Source organism: Protopterus annectens, chromosome 2.part0 (assembly GCF_019279795.1).
Source record: "Protopterus annectens isolate FY-2018-M chromosome 2.part0, PAN1.0, whole genome shotgun sequence".
NCBI classification, from domain to species: Eukaryota; Metazoa; Chordata; order Ceratodontiformes; family Protopteridae; genus Protopterus; species Protopterus annectens.
In genome coordinates, this window is record NC_056728.1 from 928,528,806 (window position 1) to 928,546,126 (window position 17,321).

General features: G+C 43.4%; 1 protein-coding gene across 2 annotated transcripts in view; it reads left to right on the forward strand.

Annotated features, from left to right (window-relative positions):
• GRSF1 (G-rich RNA sequence binding factor 1) overlaps positions 1–17,321 on the forward strand; it is a gene marked incomplete in the record, with an annotated part of 1,027,193 nt that overhangs the window by 1,000,686 nt on the left and 9,186 nt on the right. Inside the window, 1 exon segment of one of the 2 annotated variants that reach the window (XM_044061178.1) lies at positions 4,382–5,009. 2 annotated transcript variants of the gene reach the window in all.

The window sequence follows — 17,321 nt, forward strand, 5'->3', positions numbered from 1 at the left end:
CAGAATAGTATGAGACACGATGACCCAAGCATCATGGAGGAGATTTCTGTGTGATCGCTTCAGTCCAGCACAGGTCCCAATAGTTATTCACATTGCTGCCTGACAGAGTCTATGTGCTGGACAGGGAGGCAAGATATTCCTCCCGTTTGTTACACTGGACTTTACCTATTTGTGTCATCTATTCAGATTACAGTCCTCATTAGTGGATCGGGCACTGGAAAAACTTTGATTCCTCTGAACTTAAAGAACTAGCCTAAACTGTCTGTTACCTCCACAGTTGGCTAGTGCATGATCTGCTGTAATGTTGACTGTGCTGACACAGTAGCTAAGGCAGTAGTGCTATCAATGCAAGTCAGTTTTCTGAGTTCACTGTGGCTTTTTAGAGGCATCTCCAAGGACCAATGCATTCTCTGCATTGCAGATAACACATTTTAAAACTATTAGCTCTTCCTCTAGAAAGAGCTTTGCTTAAAGGCTAAGCTGTCTCTGCAGAGTTCTATGGGCAGGGCAAGATTGTAATCCTGAAAGTGACTATGAAATCTGTCTCTACTTTGAAATGAGTCTTAGGAGTCTGCTGCCATCTCTTCCTAACTTTCAGGAGGTCTCAGAGGGATAGAAAGCTTCTATCCTATCCTGGACCTCACCAACTTCATTAAGCCACAAAATCCATATTGTGTGACTGTGGGATCGTGCTTTTGCAACTGCAGAGCACTTGGCTAATGATGATGGGCATGATGGGGCAAACACCACTGACAGACATCCACGAGTGGATACCGTTTTCAGTACAAACTGCTGCTGGTGTCACGTTCCTCTCCATCTTATGTTCACTGTGATGCTAACCATAGACCCTGAGGACTGAACTTATGCAGTAGAAGGATCTCCAGGTGTTTCCCTTCTTGGTTGAATAACTGCTAATAGTCCTAGTAAGAGACTTCCTAGTGACATCCCTGATGCAGATCTTCTAATGGTTGCAGTCCTTGTGGTAAACATCAACTGGGAGAAAAATATAACAAATTAAGAACTAATGAAACCCCAGTAATAGGATACAATAAAACAAGCTGCTTTAGAAAAATAAAAAAATGATTTGTTAAACAGTATCTGAACAAGTTTCATACATGTTGCTTCCAGCAGTCCTTTTTTCAAGGCAAAAAATACATCATTCTTTTAGAATGAATGAATAAATGACTAAAACAATCAGTCATTTGCTATGTCTGTCAACAAAAATAAAAAATGCCACCTACAGCCAAAAGTCGATCTTTAACACAATACAATTCTAAGAATAAAAAGGGTCCAACAACCACAGCTAAAAACTGTACACACTTTTAATTATTAAAACAGTGAAACACAAATTAAAAAGTATAAGATATGAGAGATTATTGGCGCTTTTATTCTCTAGGTGCTTTTTCAGATATAACCACAAAAACAAAATTAAAATATTTAAACTTCAAAGAGCCAATGAAACATTTTATCTAATAATAATGTAACCAATCAGAAAGCTAACTATTGAAACTCCATGAAAAATTCTGCAGGACTTCAATGCAGGTTTTAAAGGTATTGCACTGTTAAGTCCAGGAATTTTGTCGGCTTGTAAAGTGGCAATCCAGTTAATTTCAGCCACTTCCATCAAGTTAACAATGTCATTACCCCGAATATTGATTTTAATTACCTGTAAAGCCATAAAACAAAAAGAGTGGTTTGAATTGGAAGCAATATGCTTCGTAAGAGCATTACACATTTTGCCAGTTCTAATATCACACAAGTGTTTAAGGATACATTCCTTGAACATTCTGTTGGTCTTACCCATGTAAAAGTTGTTACAGAATTTGCAGGTAGCCATGTATACTAAATTTTTGCTTCTACAGTCAACATAAAAGCCCAGGGCTGAAACTTATACCCATCACAGAATGAATAAAGGTGTTAGATGTAGAACTAAATCTACATGCTTTACATGATCAACAGGGGGATGTTCCCATTCTGTCAGATCTGAAATTCAGTTTAACTCTGGGTCCGTAACGTAACTGCCTCTTCAAGGATGGGCCATTCTGAAAGCTGAAACTTGGTCTATCCCCCACTACAGATCAAATCAAACCTTCCGACATGAGAATCGGCCAGTTTTTCGCAATAGTATCAGACACCAGGCTAATGTCACTGGAATAAGTTAATATCATTCTTAATGTAGCATGGCCATTACAAGAACGTATCAGTATAGTCTCATCATTCATTCATTCTCTTTGAGAAATATGCCTTCCCTCTAGTTGATCTTACCGCTCTCTCACCATTTAATGATCTTAATATCTCATTATCTCCATAGCCTCTCATAACAAAATCTGAATGCAGCTGTTCAGATGCAGACACAGTCACTCTCATCTGTATGTAGCCTGGACATTCTTAAGAACTGGCCCTCAAGGACTTTGTCATAAACATGCTTAGGATGCATGTTAATCCAATGGAGTAAACCATTTTTCCAGCAACTTTTCCTGTATGGTTTGGTTTCTCTACACTATCAGGATTAATCTGCAAGTGAACATCTAGAAAATCAGTGGTGTGCTGTGAATACGCCATTGTAAACCGAAAGAAAGTGGATGGTGCTTTCCATCTAACCAACAAAATCATGCAGCATTTCCAGGGGACTATCCTAAAGCATAAAAACATTGCTCACAAAAAGCTTATAGAATTTGAGATGAGCTGCAAACATGCCACTGCTTAAAAACACTCATTCTCCCATTTAGCCATGACAATGTTGGTATAGCTGTTGGCGCAAGGCGTACCTATCGCAATACCCAATTTCTCCACCAGACATTGTGGGGACAAAGCATGCAGAATAATGTGTTGGAGGAAGAATGAGGTTTAAGGAAAGGCAGGAACTGAATGAGCTATGCAATGTTCAATTGACACTGACTATATAGAAGGCTATATGTGATGTATAATGTTTGCAGTTGAAGATGTAGCTGTATGATTTGTTTTTATTTATATAAATGTGTAATTGCCTTCTGTGTCATAAGTGATAATTCAATAAAGATGTTTTTTGGTTAAAGAATAAATTCAGAACCTTACAGAGGACAGATGCAGACCATCTCTGTCAAAACAATGTGGTCTGTTTGCCATGTCTCTCATGATGACAAATATTGTACCCACTTGGGAGTGACACCACAAAAATTAGCCATTTACTGTCAGCCATCTTCTGCTCGTATTATGGTGTCATCCCTGGAGAAGGTAGAATTCTAGGCTCTTGTCAGCCTGGAAGAGAGAGTTCAAGAGCTTCAAGTCTGTCTTCGTATAGTCCAAAGAAGTACATCTCAGATTATTTACACCCTCATGAACTATGAGTTATAATGGTATTTGTGATCCAGTAGTCTGAGTACATACATGATCTGATGGATCCTGGAGCTTGATTGACAACAGACTGTGACTTTCTCCTTTCTCATTCTGAGTGGGAACTGTGTCCCACAATGGAGTTTGCTCTGTCCAAAATATGGGGTTGTGTGATAGCTTGCCTTATGGGCTTAGAAGTTGTCTCCATCAGATGTGGTTGTGTGTGCTGTGGTGGGAGGGGGGTGTTTTGATGGAGTGCTTTTGGGGCTGCTGCAGATTTGTTGTAGGTACAATGCCTGGGAGATCTTTGCGGTTTAGGAAGATTACATTTAAGAGCCACAGCAAATGTGGGTCTGTGTGTCTGACACATACTGTGTGTGGTAGGTGTAGTTTGTGCATTACTGACAAACCTGACCTGTATTATGAGTTTTATTATATGTTTGCAGTTTAGGAAGATTACATTTAAGAGCCTCAGCAAATGTGGGTCTGTATGTCTGAGACATATACTGTGTGGTGGGTGTAGTTTGTGCATTACTGACAAACCTGACCTGTGTTATGAGGTTTATTATATGTGAGAGTTTTGCCTCCAATTACATTGTGTAATTCTCTGTCTGTCATACTTTATCAATTTGTTTAAAAGTTACTTGGTTGTCAGTAAACATGAGGCAGTTGGTACATTGTCTTAGGGCACCCATATCCATTAAATTGGATGTGGAGATGGCAGTAGAGTTCATACCCATTGTAAGAGGTCCTTCTTAATTAATCAGAAGGTTGCTGAATACAGAGTAAGGATGTGGGTGTCTAATGCAAAACTTGAACAGTACTTGCCACTGCGCAAGTTAGTTTTCCTTTCGCAGCTTTAGAATTGGAAAGTTTCAATGGTAGTTTTATAAAGAAAATGTCAACTTCACATGCTTGTGCCCTATACAGGGCACTGCAGAAACGATGAGCAATGTCATGCAAATAGGCTGACTTTATACAGGCATAAAAAAAAAAATAAGCCTACAAAAAAACTTTGTGGCATATCAGAGGGTCATACTCTTTTAACTTATTTCTCTGTGTTTTCCAGCTCAAAACAGACAAGGTTACCAATCCAGCTACCATTAGAGCACAGCCCTGAGATTCCGTAATGTACAATCAAAAAGATAAAGCCCGAAGATAAAGAACTAAGCTAAAAAAAACGACTAACAAAGCCAGAAAACAGTGTAATAAATGTTGCTCAACAATGCAGGAGCCAGCAATGATGATAGTGAAATGCAAACACATTTTACAATGACAAAGTGCAATAAAGTACAACAAATAAAATGAATGTATGGCAGCAGCACAGTCAGAATAAGTTATAGTACTCCAAAAAAACAACCAAATGTACTTAACTTGTGTTTGGATTGTACTGGATTCAAGTCAAACTCTAGGGAAATAGCAGCATGGTCACCAAGTGTTTGTGAAATTTGACCATCACTTTGACTGTATCACTCACAAAGCCCATCATAAATTGTCTACTCTGCACAGGTAAAAACATGCTTACAGACAACAGCACTATTACTACTGCACCTACCCTCCTACTGCCCAGCCTGCTTGTACGACTCTCCCATTTACCTGAAACAAATATGATGAAGTTAAGGGCAAAAGTGCTTGTCTGTTTAATATCTTTTATTTTAATAAAGACTAGACTTCTGAAAGTGTTGATTACTTTGAAATCTCAGCTGAGTTTCTTCAATTTTCTGGTTCTTTTTTCCCTGATTTTAAGGAATCTCAGACAGCAGCTTTGAGTGAGTCATTAGTGTGCGTGTGTATGTGTAATGTACATACATACATGCATATATAAAATATGTCCTTCTGTTGCAGTATTCTTTACGTGATGGAGATTGCCTGCCAAGTGACCTGATGTTGGCCAGTATACATAAGACTTTTAGTCCCTAGGATGTGTGGTACATCGCATGTAGGCTGCTATCAGACATAGGCCATAAAAGAGACGTATGTACCATCCTCAGAACTTCTTCACTGCCAGACAGAATGTGTTCCATGCGCAAGGTCTGCTCACCGAAGAGTTTACTGTTTCAACGTCTCAGATAAGTGCTCCATTAGGCAATCCTTTTTTTCATTATTTGGTTGTGTATAGAGTTTAATGTCATCCAAGAAGGGCAAATGCCAATGTGGATGTTAGATTACATGCAAGAACAACCAACAACAGTGCCTTTTCTGTCTTGGGCCTACCCACGACCATAAGGCTTGCCCAGTCTGCCAGTCCTTTGTTCCCAAAACCTTAAGAAGTAGGCTGAATTCTCTTTCCATCTATTTAGAAAACCAGTGGTTAAAACTTCTCGCCAAAAGGATTTAGGGGGTCTCAGGGCCAGAGGCCGAGTTGTTAGTTCATAGGTGTTTACTAGGCTGACGACCACACTGGCATTTTTAAGCCTAGCCATGCATCCCAAGTCTCTGACAAGTTCTGATACCCTTGATAAGTATAAGCAGGGGTTTGGGAGATGAAACATTTATAAGCAGGGGCCTGGGAGATGAACCGTTTACAGGTTGCCTGTGTCCATTAGAGACATAGGTGCCAAACCATTGATGAATTTCCGGTTTCCCATCCAGTTATCCAGTTTGCACTTGAATTGGGTTAGGGAGGAACTCTGCTTCACATGGATGGGGAGCCTGCTCCATAGACTGGGTAGTCTCTGGGATACATACCTTTCTCTCTCTCCAACAGATCCTATTTATATTACAGGCAAGGTTTAAGTGTTTAGAATGGGTAATTCTGGTGCTGTTTGTTTTGTGGATATGCAGGAGGCCCATCAGAGTGGGGTCTGACAATGTCCTGTATGCCAGGCATAAAGATCTCCCCTCAAAACTCTGTAGGAGATAGGATGCAGGAGTAGGGCCTTGAGGTGGTCTGCATGCGATATTTTGCTTACATCCTGTATTCTTTTAGTGAGAAACCTCTGTGGACATTCCAGTTGTTGGATATGCCTGGTTAGGTACTTACCAAAGGGGGCATTGTACTCGGTAGGTCTGATGAATGTCGAATACAGTGGAACAATGACTTCCTTGGGCTTAGATGCCATACCTTTGTTTATAAGTTGTGCAACATAGAATGATTACCTCACCAATGTAGACACAAAGGCTAGATTATTGTCTGTGTGTGTCCCTAAGTCAGTGAGTACTTGATCATCTCCAAGGGGTGTGTTGTCAATATGATAGTTATCAAGGATGGATGACTTCCCGAAGGATACTGTTATGTATTTCTTGGCATTTAGTTTTAGTCCATGGCTTTGACAGTAGTTGATGTTCATCATGTTTCACTGTTGCAGTCCTTACAAAATGGGGTTATCCGGCTCCCGGTAGCCCACAGTCGGCCGGGATACCAAAGTCCTTGGTATATGATGTTGGCTGCCTTTGGTTTTAAGCCTGACGGCAGGTACAAAGGAAGGCAGCCAATGCCATTTTACTCAGTCTTTCTTGCTGCGGAGCCCGAAGCAGAAGCCCTTTGCATGGGTGCCAGTCGGCCGAGTACCTTTTTTTGTATTCCGACTGCTTAGTTGAAGACTTCCTCAGATAAGTACCCTGTTGGGAACCCTCTTTTCTTGCTTTAATGAATGTCAGAGAAAGTTAACTGTCTTACCTGTGGAAAACAGATTACGCAGCGTGATTTTCTTTCTTACTGTATCACTTGTTTGGGCCTTGAGCACGACGTCCCTAATTGTGTTCTCTGTGCTTCTTTCAACCCGCATACAATATGTCATAGAGCTAAGATCTTGTTCAAGCATTTCGGAGTTTAGGATCTTGTTTAAGCATTTCGGAGTTTGGCCTAAGTTCTTCGGTATGGTGTCTTCTGGTCTCCCGACTTCAGATGTTCCTAAGAAGCACAAGGATAAGGACCACGACAGGCTTAGGGTCAAATTAGCCGACGACGTTCCTGTTAAGTTGGTTGTTGGCCTAGCGGTAATCAGTGAGTTGCTTTCATTGCCCCTGCAGTCCGCGGATGTTCAGCAGCAGGGTTCTGCTGAGGCCTTTTCTGAGTCCTCCATATCGCAGGCTTCCACTTCGTCTTCTGACCCTCCGCCAGTCGCTGCCTCTGATGGATCTGGAGCCATTAAGCAAATGCCGACTTCTGAGGCCTTTTTTCTCCGCCCGGAGACTAGATCCAGACTGATTACTGCGGTGGCTAGGCCTCCTGAGTCCCTCTGGCTTGCTAGCAGGCCTTCCAGCCGAAAATCTACTCAAAAGCAGGTGCTGGCCTCCCCTCAAATGTCTCAGTCTCAGGTGATTAAAATGGCTAGTGATCTCTTGACCCTTATCAGGGGCTCTCAGCCACCTCCTTCTAAGAGGGCTAGGGTATTGTCCCCAGACATTTTGTCTACCTCAGACTCTGAGGTTTCCAGCAACTCTGCTGAAGAAGAGGGAAACTCGATTTTTTTCTGGTTTTGAAGATTCTGATGCAGAAGACTCCATCCCTTCTGCCTCCCCTCCAGAAATTTTCTTTTGGAGATACTCTGAGTACTCTTAGGAAGCATTTCAAATGGGAAAGTCAGGACTACCCTCAGTATAAGAAACGGATTAGGAAATTCTTGGATTTGCCACAGCATAAGCCTTTGGCTATCCCTCCGGTTTTGGAAGTTGTTGATGTTTTCATGGAGAATTCTTTGACTCCTAATTCTGTTCCTCCTGCTCCCAGAAAGCCTGACGGGTATTATAGAGTTCCTGATTCTCATCAGTACGTTTTCAAGAATCCTACTGCTGATCCAGAGATTATTTCTCAGAGCCTAAAGGTGTTAAAGCCATGGTTGCTAAAACTCCTGTCCCTTCTGACAGGGAATCTAGGGCCTTGGATAGATGGGGTAAAAAGGTTTATACTTCTTTCACACTTGCGATTAGGTCTGTTAATTGTCTTTTTCATATGCTCAAGTATCAGCAGCATACTTTGGAGGCTGTTAGGGCTAGAATTGCTGGTGTTCCTTCCCTGATGGAGAGTAAGGACATGCAAGATTTATTGAATTCTGCCACTCTTGTCACTAAACATTCTCTACATTGTGGTTTCGACACTTTGGAGGCTTCTTGCAGGGCAGCAGCCACTGGTTCTATTATTAGAAGACACGCTTGGCTCGGGGAACAGCCCCTTTCTGAACCTGTCAAATCTAAATTACTGGATGTGCCTTTGCAAAAGGACAATCTTTTTGATAGCAAAGCAGAAGAGGTGTTGAAAAAGTTGGGAGGATAAGGCCAAATCTATGCAAACTGTTAAGGACTTTCTGCAAGTTCAGCCACTAAGAAATGGACTTTTCCTGACCCTAGTAAACAGGGTCGCACTAGGCCTAGGGGTTACAGGTCTTCTAGGGACAGACTTCCACCCCTCAAAAGGCTAAGCACTGGCAGGCTTCCTCTTCAAAATCGGGGAGTTCTACCCAAACTTCCCAAAGCAAGCATTCCGAATGACTCCGGCCTTCTCCTGCCTGCCTCTGCGGGCCCAGGATTTCCTTTAGGTGGAAGTTTAGCCAATTTTGCAGATATTTGGTCCACCATCACAGACGACAAATGGGAATAGTATCCCTAGGCTACAAGTTATCCTTTCACACCTTCCCTGTCCACCAAGGATGCCCAGATATCCCCCCTCATCAAAGAGCAGACGCAGAAAAACAAGTTTCTTCCTTGCTAAACCTGGGAGCAATAGCGACAGTTCCTGCACTACAGATAGGCCAGGGTTCCTACTCAAGACTTTTCCTGATTCACAAAAAAGGGGGCACCTGGTGCCCTATTGTGGATTTGTCCATTCTAAACATTTTTCTGGTGATTCCCAAGTTCAGAATGCTCACTCTTCAGCAGTTGCTGCCAATGCTGGACAAGGATTCCTGGCTGGTGACTTTGGATCTCAAAGAAGCTTATCTGCACATCCCAATAAGGGAAAGCTGCAGGCAGTTCCTTTGCTTCAGGGTGGGGAACAGGCACTTCCAGTTCTCTGCACTGCCCTTTGGCTTATCTACTGCTCCCATAGTTTTTACATAATGCCTGGCTCCATTCATTGCTTTTTGCAGGCAAAGAAACATTCAAATTTACCCTTAATTGGATGATTATCTTATTCAGGAAAACTCTCCAGGGCAGCTTCTAAAGAATTTGAACTTTGTAAAGAACTTTCTCACCTCTTTGGGCTACAGTGTCAATGAAAAGAAGTCAAAGTTGGTACCCACCAGGGAGATTGTATTCCTGGGAGCAAGCCTGAACACAGCCGCCCAGATGGTATTCCTCCCTCAAGAGAAACAAATGGATCTTTCAAATTACTTGAAGAACTTGACAAGCATGACCCAGCTCTCTGCAAGGCAATTCCTGCAAGCCATCATGTATGCATAGCTTCATGTATTCTGATGATTCCATATGCCAGACTGCATATGAGGAAAATACAATGGTACCTCAAAAAGCTTTGGTGTCAACACACACAGGATTTAGACTTGATACTTCCTCTGATTCCCTGCCTGCAGATGGAGTTTCTTTGGTGGGCGACGACCTTGCACAGAACAAAGGTCTGCCTTTTTGTCCAGCTCCTTCCAGCCAGACTCACCACAGATGCCTCAGACTATGCTTGGGGAGCACATCTAGAGGGCAGATGCATTCAGGGGACTTGATGGGTTTCAGGCATCTTCTCTCTCCTGGTACTCTTCTAGTCAGGACAGACAACACCACAATTGTGGTACATCAAAAAGCAGGGAGGGACTCCCTCTTACCTCCTGTGCAGACAAAGCATGATACTGTGGTCCATAGCAGCTTCCATGGGCATTCATCTGATAGCTCAGTTTCTTCCAGGAAGGCTTAACACATTGGCAGACCGTTTGAGCAGGCAGGTCTTGGATCCTCACGAGTGGCAACTAAACAAAGACCGTCTTCTATTGCATCATTCAGCTTTGGGGCACTCCCCAGGTGGATCTCTTCTCATCTCCGACCAACCACCTTCTTCCAATCATTTGCACCGGGGATCATCACAACAAAGCTTGGAAAGTGGATGCTCTGTCCTTCCCCTGGACACAGCTCTCAATTTATGCATTCCCTCCTCTGCCTCTTCTTCCCAGAGTGCTGTTAAAGATAAGGGACAAAAAAACAAGGGACATCATCATAGCTCCAGACTGGCCCAGACAACATTGGTATCCACTACTTCGCAATCTCTCCCAGTCTCAGCCTTGGCATCTTCCACTGATACCAGATCTCTTGGTTCAGGAGGGAGGAAACATTCTGCATCCTCATCTTCAGACTCTGCCTTTGGCAGCCTGGCTCATAATTTAAACCTTTCTCAACAGGTAGTTGAGGTCCTTCGTGATGCCAGGAGGCCTAGCACTAGGAAATCTTACACAGATAAGTGGAAATGATTCTCCATTTGGATGCAGACTAGAGGGGAAGACCCTTCTCTTCCTCTTATTCTTGACTATCTGGCAGGTTTGCTTAATGGTGGACTTTCCTTTTCTTCTGTCAAGATCCATGCTTCAGCTATTTCTGCTCATTGTTCCTTTGAGCAACCCATTTTCTGTCATACCTTGATGAAACAGTTCCTCAGAGGAGCTAGCAATTTAAAGCCTCCCAGAATGGCACCTACTCCTGCTTGGGATCTTAATTTTTTACTTGATAAACTTACTCTGCCTCCTTTTGAACCAGCTGCATCAACAGATTTGAAATTTCTGTTCTGGGAAACTGCCTTTTTCTTGGTTATTACTTCAGCTATAAGAGTTTCTGAGCTGCAGGCCTTAATGGCAGTAGAGCCTTTTAGATTTTACCTGGACAGGACTAATCCTTTTCGAAAGTCGCATCAGTTGTTGATCAGTTTTGCTCCTGGAGCTCAGGGCAAAGCTATTTCTAAATGGACCATTTCTAAGTGGATTGCTCATTGTATTCACTTTTACTTACAGCATGGCAAGGTTCCTCCACAGAGTATTAAAACCCATTCTACTAGAGCAGCCTCTCCCTCAGCAGCTTTTCTAAGAGGTGTACCTCCTAGGGACATCCTGGAAGCAGCCACCTGGACTTCTGTCCACACTTTCATTAAACATTACAATTTAACTTTGTTTTCTAAGTCCAGGGCTGGTTTTGCCACTGCAGTGTTGCAAGGCATCCTTACTAACCCTTAAACAGTAGGTGTTCCTCCTCCCTTTTGTTTTTTCCTGGGCTTTGGGAATCAACCAATTTTGTAAGGACTGCAACAGTGAAACATGATGAACATAGTACAGTTGTGTACACTTACCATAAATGTAGATGTTCGAGTGTATTCACTGTTGCAGTCCTGCCCCCCCCCCCTTCCACCCCCCCTTTTTTCCTAGGGCACAGACTGTATTTTCTTTTCCTGTTCTAACCTTTTTGGGGACTCCTGACAGTTAAGGCAAGAAAATCTGAGGAAATGGTGTTGGCTGCCTTCCTTTGTACCTGACGTCAGGCTTAAAACCGAAGGCAGCCGACGTCGTATACCAAGGACTTTGGTATTCTGACCGACTGTGGGCTACCGAGAGCCGGATAACCCCATTTTGTAAGGACTACAACAGTGAATACACTCGAACATCTACATTTATGGTAAGTGTACACAACTGTAGTTTTCTGTGTCGGCTCCTCCTGGAGAACATTTGTGTCAGTGTGAGATTCAATGACAGCTCCTAATTTGCAATCATCTGCAGATTTAGTTAGCCAGAGAACACTGACAATTGGCCTTGACTTCTGAGAAGTAAATGCCAAAAAGCAGCAGTCCAGGGACTGATCCCTGAGGGATTCCACTTGTGACTGACTTCTTTGTAGAGGTGGACTCCCCAATTCTAACTTCCTGGGTCCTGTCTGTGAGTCAGAAGGCTATCCACCGGGTGACATACGGGTTTGTACGTAACCTCTTGAGTTTGTCAACAATGCCCGAATGGGGGTTTGTGTCAAATGCCTTGACCAGGTCAAGGTAGCCAGTGTGAACGATTTTGCAGTCATCCATTGTTTTGGTGACCTTCTCAAAGAAGTCCACCAGGTCGAAGTAGGCATGATCTGCCCTTGATGAAAATAAATTGGGTTGGGTCCAGTGTCTGGAGGTTTACTATATCTGTATTGATCGTCTCAATGATAATTATTTCTGTGGCTTTACATATAAGACTAGTGAGACTTATGGATCTGTACTTTCCAGGGTCTGTACATAGCCCACCTTTGTGCCGAGGGATGACTGTTGCCTTTCTGCATTCATTAAGTACAAAGCCTGTTTGGAGGCTACAGTTGAATAGTAATTCCAGAGGCCCTGGTAAGTCATGTTACATGCTATTTAGAAGGCATCCTGGGGTATTGTCTGGGCCTATTGATGCAGTATTCTTGGTCTTAGAGCATTAAGGACCTGTTCCCCATTGATGGTAGGGAGAGTTATATTTGATATTTCCTGAGGGAAAGTTGAGGGCGAGAGGGGTAAAGTTGGAGCCAAATTTATCAGCCAGGAGATTTGCTATATCTTTTGGCTCAGTATAGGTGGCTCCATTTACAATTAACTCTTCCTACTATTGTGCATTGTCTTTGAGGTTGCTAAAGAATCCTTTGTGGTTGTCCTTGGCCTGGAAGGCCAAACTTACCTCAAATTTGGCTTTGGTAGACTTTATTTGTCTTCTGAGTTGTTTCGTATGATGAGAGTGCTTTTATCCTGGTAGGTGCTGCACTTCCTAATTTTTGCCATGATTTTCTTCCTCCTGTTATATACAGCCTATTGATTTTGTGAAGTTAGTGAAGTGGAAGGCCAAGAAAACTAGGCCAGAAGCTTCTGCTGCACCTCCAGTGCCAGATGTCTCCCCAGAGATGGTCGCTAGTCTGGAGATACGATCAGGGCCATTGTCCGACACATAGGCCGAACCCATTACGGAGGTCGCCTTGGCGCATGATATTAGCACGTCCTTGGACATACCGCAGGTGTCCAAGGGGAACCCAGTCTCATGATTACTGAAGGCTCTAAGAGGATCCCGACCAGTCTAGCTAGGGAGGATATGGAGTCAGAAGACATAATCAAGTGTAGGCCTACTTTCGACCCATCCTCCCTACATAGAGTTGATATTAAAATCAAAGTGAACTTTGTCATTCAGACCACACAACAGTACAACTGAGCAAAATTGCTTTACTTTGAACTCAATTTGCATACGACATATACTGATAATATTAATACAATAACTCGTATACTAATGCTAATCCAACAATCAATAACAGTAAGACATTTACGCAGTGCAGTAACAAGTGCAATGACATGCACCAAGACTATTCCAATTACATGTCTTCGTCAGTACCTAATATATTGCACAGATCAGAATTAGATTTCAAATTGCGTGGAATGCTAGCCTGGCATATTGCACACAATGTTAAATTGGCATTGATAGTATTACACATATGGTATAAGATTGTACTTTCATAGTTATTGCATATGTCTGTGAATTACTTGAGCATTGTAACTCCAGACCTCGATGACCAGCATGGTGTATGTTATTACTGGAGTTTAGAAGTCTGATGGCTTGTGGAAAAAAAACTTCTGATAAATCTGGTAGTTTTGCAGTGCAAGCTACAGTATCTCCTGCCTGAAGACCATCACGAGAACAGACCGTGGGCAGGGTGAGTGCAGTCTGTAACTGTTTTCATGGCTCTGCTGAGGCACCAAGCACAGTGCAAGTCCTGGATAGATGGGAGCATGGACCTGATAATTCTCTCTGCCACTTCTACTACCCTCTGGAAAGATTTGCGATCTGAAACCTTGCAGTTTCTATACCACACTGAAAGATTACTAGTCAGGATGCTTTTGATGGTATTCCTAGCAAAATGAAACAAAAGGTTAAACATGATGTTCTTCATCTCACATTGCTGCAGTCATAACCTGTGGGTAGTCCGCTGTCCTCGGTCGGCCCAAATACCAAAGTGTTAGGCTGGCGTCGGTCATGGTCGCTCAGATCTGATGTCAGTACGCCATGGTATTAAAGCGCATGACCGATGTCATATCCTCAGTCTTTCTTGCCGCATGGTCCGAAGCAGAAGCAGCATTTGCAAGTGCCGTTCGGCGTTCTGAAATTTTCGTATTCTGAGTTTCAGACCGAAAACCAAGTTGGGCTAAGTACCCCGTTAGGGAATATTTTTGTTTTTTCTTGCCTCAGTTAATTCCGGATGTCAGAAAAAGTGAATAATTATATTTCTTGTGGGAAACAGATACCGCATAGGGATTACCACTCTCTCTGTATTCCTTGTTTGGGGCCTGAGCACGACGTAGTCGGGTGTCGCTTTTGTGCTAGATTTAATAAGCGCACCATTAAACGTAGGTTAGATTGCGCTAGGCTTGTCTTCGGTAAGCGGTGTAATTACAATATGCCGTCAGATCCTCTGACGCCCGCTACCGCTAAGAAGCGCAAGGAAAAATCGTTAAAGTCCAAGCAGGATGAGTCGTCCGTTCCGGACGCCGGTTCTTTAGAAACTACGGTGGAATCTGTGGATCCAGCCGAGGTTTCAGCTGAGTCTCAGGGGGAGCCATTAATTTTGCAAGAGGTGGCCTCTCAGGAGTCGGGTCAGGCTGAGGGGGCCTCTCAGGTTGCTGTACTCCCTTCTTTGCATAAGGTGGTTAGGCCTTCCCCTTCTGTCTCTAAGGTACCTTCCAAGGTCAGGCCTGGTTTGTCTTCCTCTGGTGTCAGTCCTAGTTCTGCAGGTTCTGTACCTAAAAAACACATGCTTAAAATGGCAGAAGATTTGATTTCCTTAATCAGGGGTTCTATGCCCCCTCCAGATAAGAGGCCTAGGGTGGAGCCAGAGGTGGAAAGTTTGGAACATGCTTCAGATTACTCAGAGTCTTCGGCTGAAGACATTCAGGATTTTCCTCCTTATTCTGATTCAGACGCAGAGGATTCCAGTCCTTCTGCTTCTCCTTCAGAGGATTTTTCTTTTTCAGAAACCCTGCATTCTATGAGGGAGCATTTTAAATGGGAAGGTCAGGATTTCTCAGATTCCCGAAAGAGGCTTAGGGAATTTTTGTTTTTACCACAACATCGGCCCTTGGCTATACCTCCTGTTTTGGATGTTGTTCAGGATGTTTTCTCTGAGGCTTCCCTTAATCCAGACTCTTTGCCTCCTGCGCCAGTTAAACCAAATAGGTATTACAGAGTGCCAGAGGCTCATAAATATCTGTATAAGAGCCCAAGGGCTGACCCAGAAACTATTAGCCAGGGACCTAAGGGTGTCAGGGCTTCTGTTGTAAAGAATCCAGTTCCTATGGATAAAGATTCTAGAGCTTTGGATAGGTGGGGTAAAAAGTGTATACCTCTTCCACTCTAGCAATGAGGGCTTTGAATTGCCAGTTTCATATGTTGAAGTACCAGAATTTTCTCCTTACTCAGTTAAAATCTAAGGTAGATGCTTTGGCAGAGGGCATAGAGTGTAAGGAATTACAGGATTTGGTTCATGCCTCTGATCAGGTGGGTAAGCATTCTTTGCAGTGTGGTTTCGATGCTTTACAGGCTTCTTCCAGGGTGGCTGCCACTGGATCAGTTATTCGAAGGCACGCCTGGCTTAAGGATCAGAACTTGTCAGAGCATGTTAAAGCTCGAATTTTGGATGCTCCTCTGCAGTCTGAAGTTTTGTTTGGTTCTCCTGTGGAGTCGGTCTTAAAGAAAATGGAAGACAAAGCTAAGTCTATGCAGACTGTTAAGGATTTTTTGCAGGTGCAGCCCCCTAAGTTTAGCAGAAATTGGCCTACTAAGGGATGGGCTTACCCTTCTTCTGATTTACAGTCTAGGAGCAGATCTAGACGTGGTAGGGGCAGAGCTCAGGGTTCTTTCAGGCCTAGAACGTGGAGTTCCCCTGCACAATCTACAGGTGAGGGCAGGGGCCAGTCCTTTCGTAAACAGACCCAATGACCTGCATCTTCAGCTGCCAGATCCTTCCTGTCTGGCAGCTCCTCTGGGAGGAAAGTTGGCACTCTTCAGGCAAAACTGGCTTTTAGTCACCCAGGACAAATGGGTGTTGGACATTATAGACCGAGGCTACAAGTTTTATTTCCACACATTGCCTCCTTTCAAAGGCATGCCAGACGTTCCTCCTCAGCAAAGGGTGGAGGCTCACAAACAGATTTCTTTACTTCTTCAAATGGGGGCTATACAGCAGGTCCCTCTGTCAGAAGTGGGCCTAGGATTTTATTCTCGCCTGTTTCTTGTACCAAAGAAAGGAAACACTTGGAGGCCAATTTTGGATTTATCTATCCTCAACACATACCTGGACATTCCAAAATTCAAAATGTTGACGTTGCAACAACTTCTGCCTCTGTTGGGCAAAGATCACTGGATGGTAACTCTGGATCTCCAAGAGGCCTATCTTCATATTCCTATCAGGCCCAGTTGCAGGAGATTCCTGCGTTTTCGGGCTGGGACTTTACATTATCAGTTCTCTGCATTGCCCTTTGGCTTATCTACTGCGCCCAGGGTGTTCACAAAAGTTCTGGCTCCGGTGATAGCCTTCTTAAGGTTAAGAGGAATACAAATTTATCCTTATTTGGACGATTGCCTGATTCTTGCTCAAGACAAAAACAAGCTACTTCACCATCTACAGTATGTTATGGCAGTGTTAAGGTGCCTAGGTTATTCTGTGAACGAAACAAAGTCCAGTCTAGTACCCTCTCAGGAAATGTGCTTTCTGGGTGTGAGACTGAATACAGCCTCCCAGATGGCTTTTTTGACCCCGGACAAGCAAAGAAATCTTACACTTTACTTCCAACAATTGTCTCTACGGTCCAGGCTGACTGCAAGGACAGTCCTTCAAGCCTTGGGGTTCATGGCATCTTGTATTCTGGTGCTTCCCAATGCCAAACTGCATATGAGGAAGCTACAATGGTATCTCAAAAGTGTATGGATGCAACACTGCCACGATCTGGACACTGTCATTCAGATAATACCTTGCATTCAAAAGGAATTTTTGTGGTTGGCTCAGGAATGTCACCTAAACAAGGGACTCTCTGTGACCCGACCAGAGGCAAGTCAGATCTTAACGACAGATGCCTCAGACGAGGCTTGGGGAGCACACCT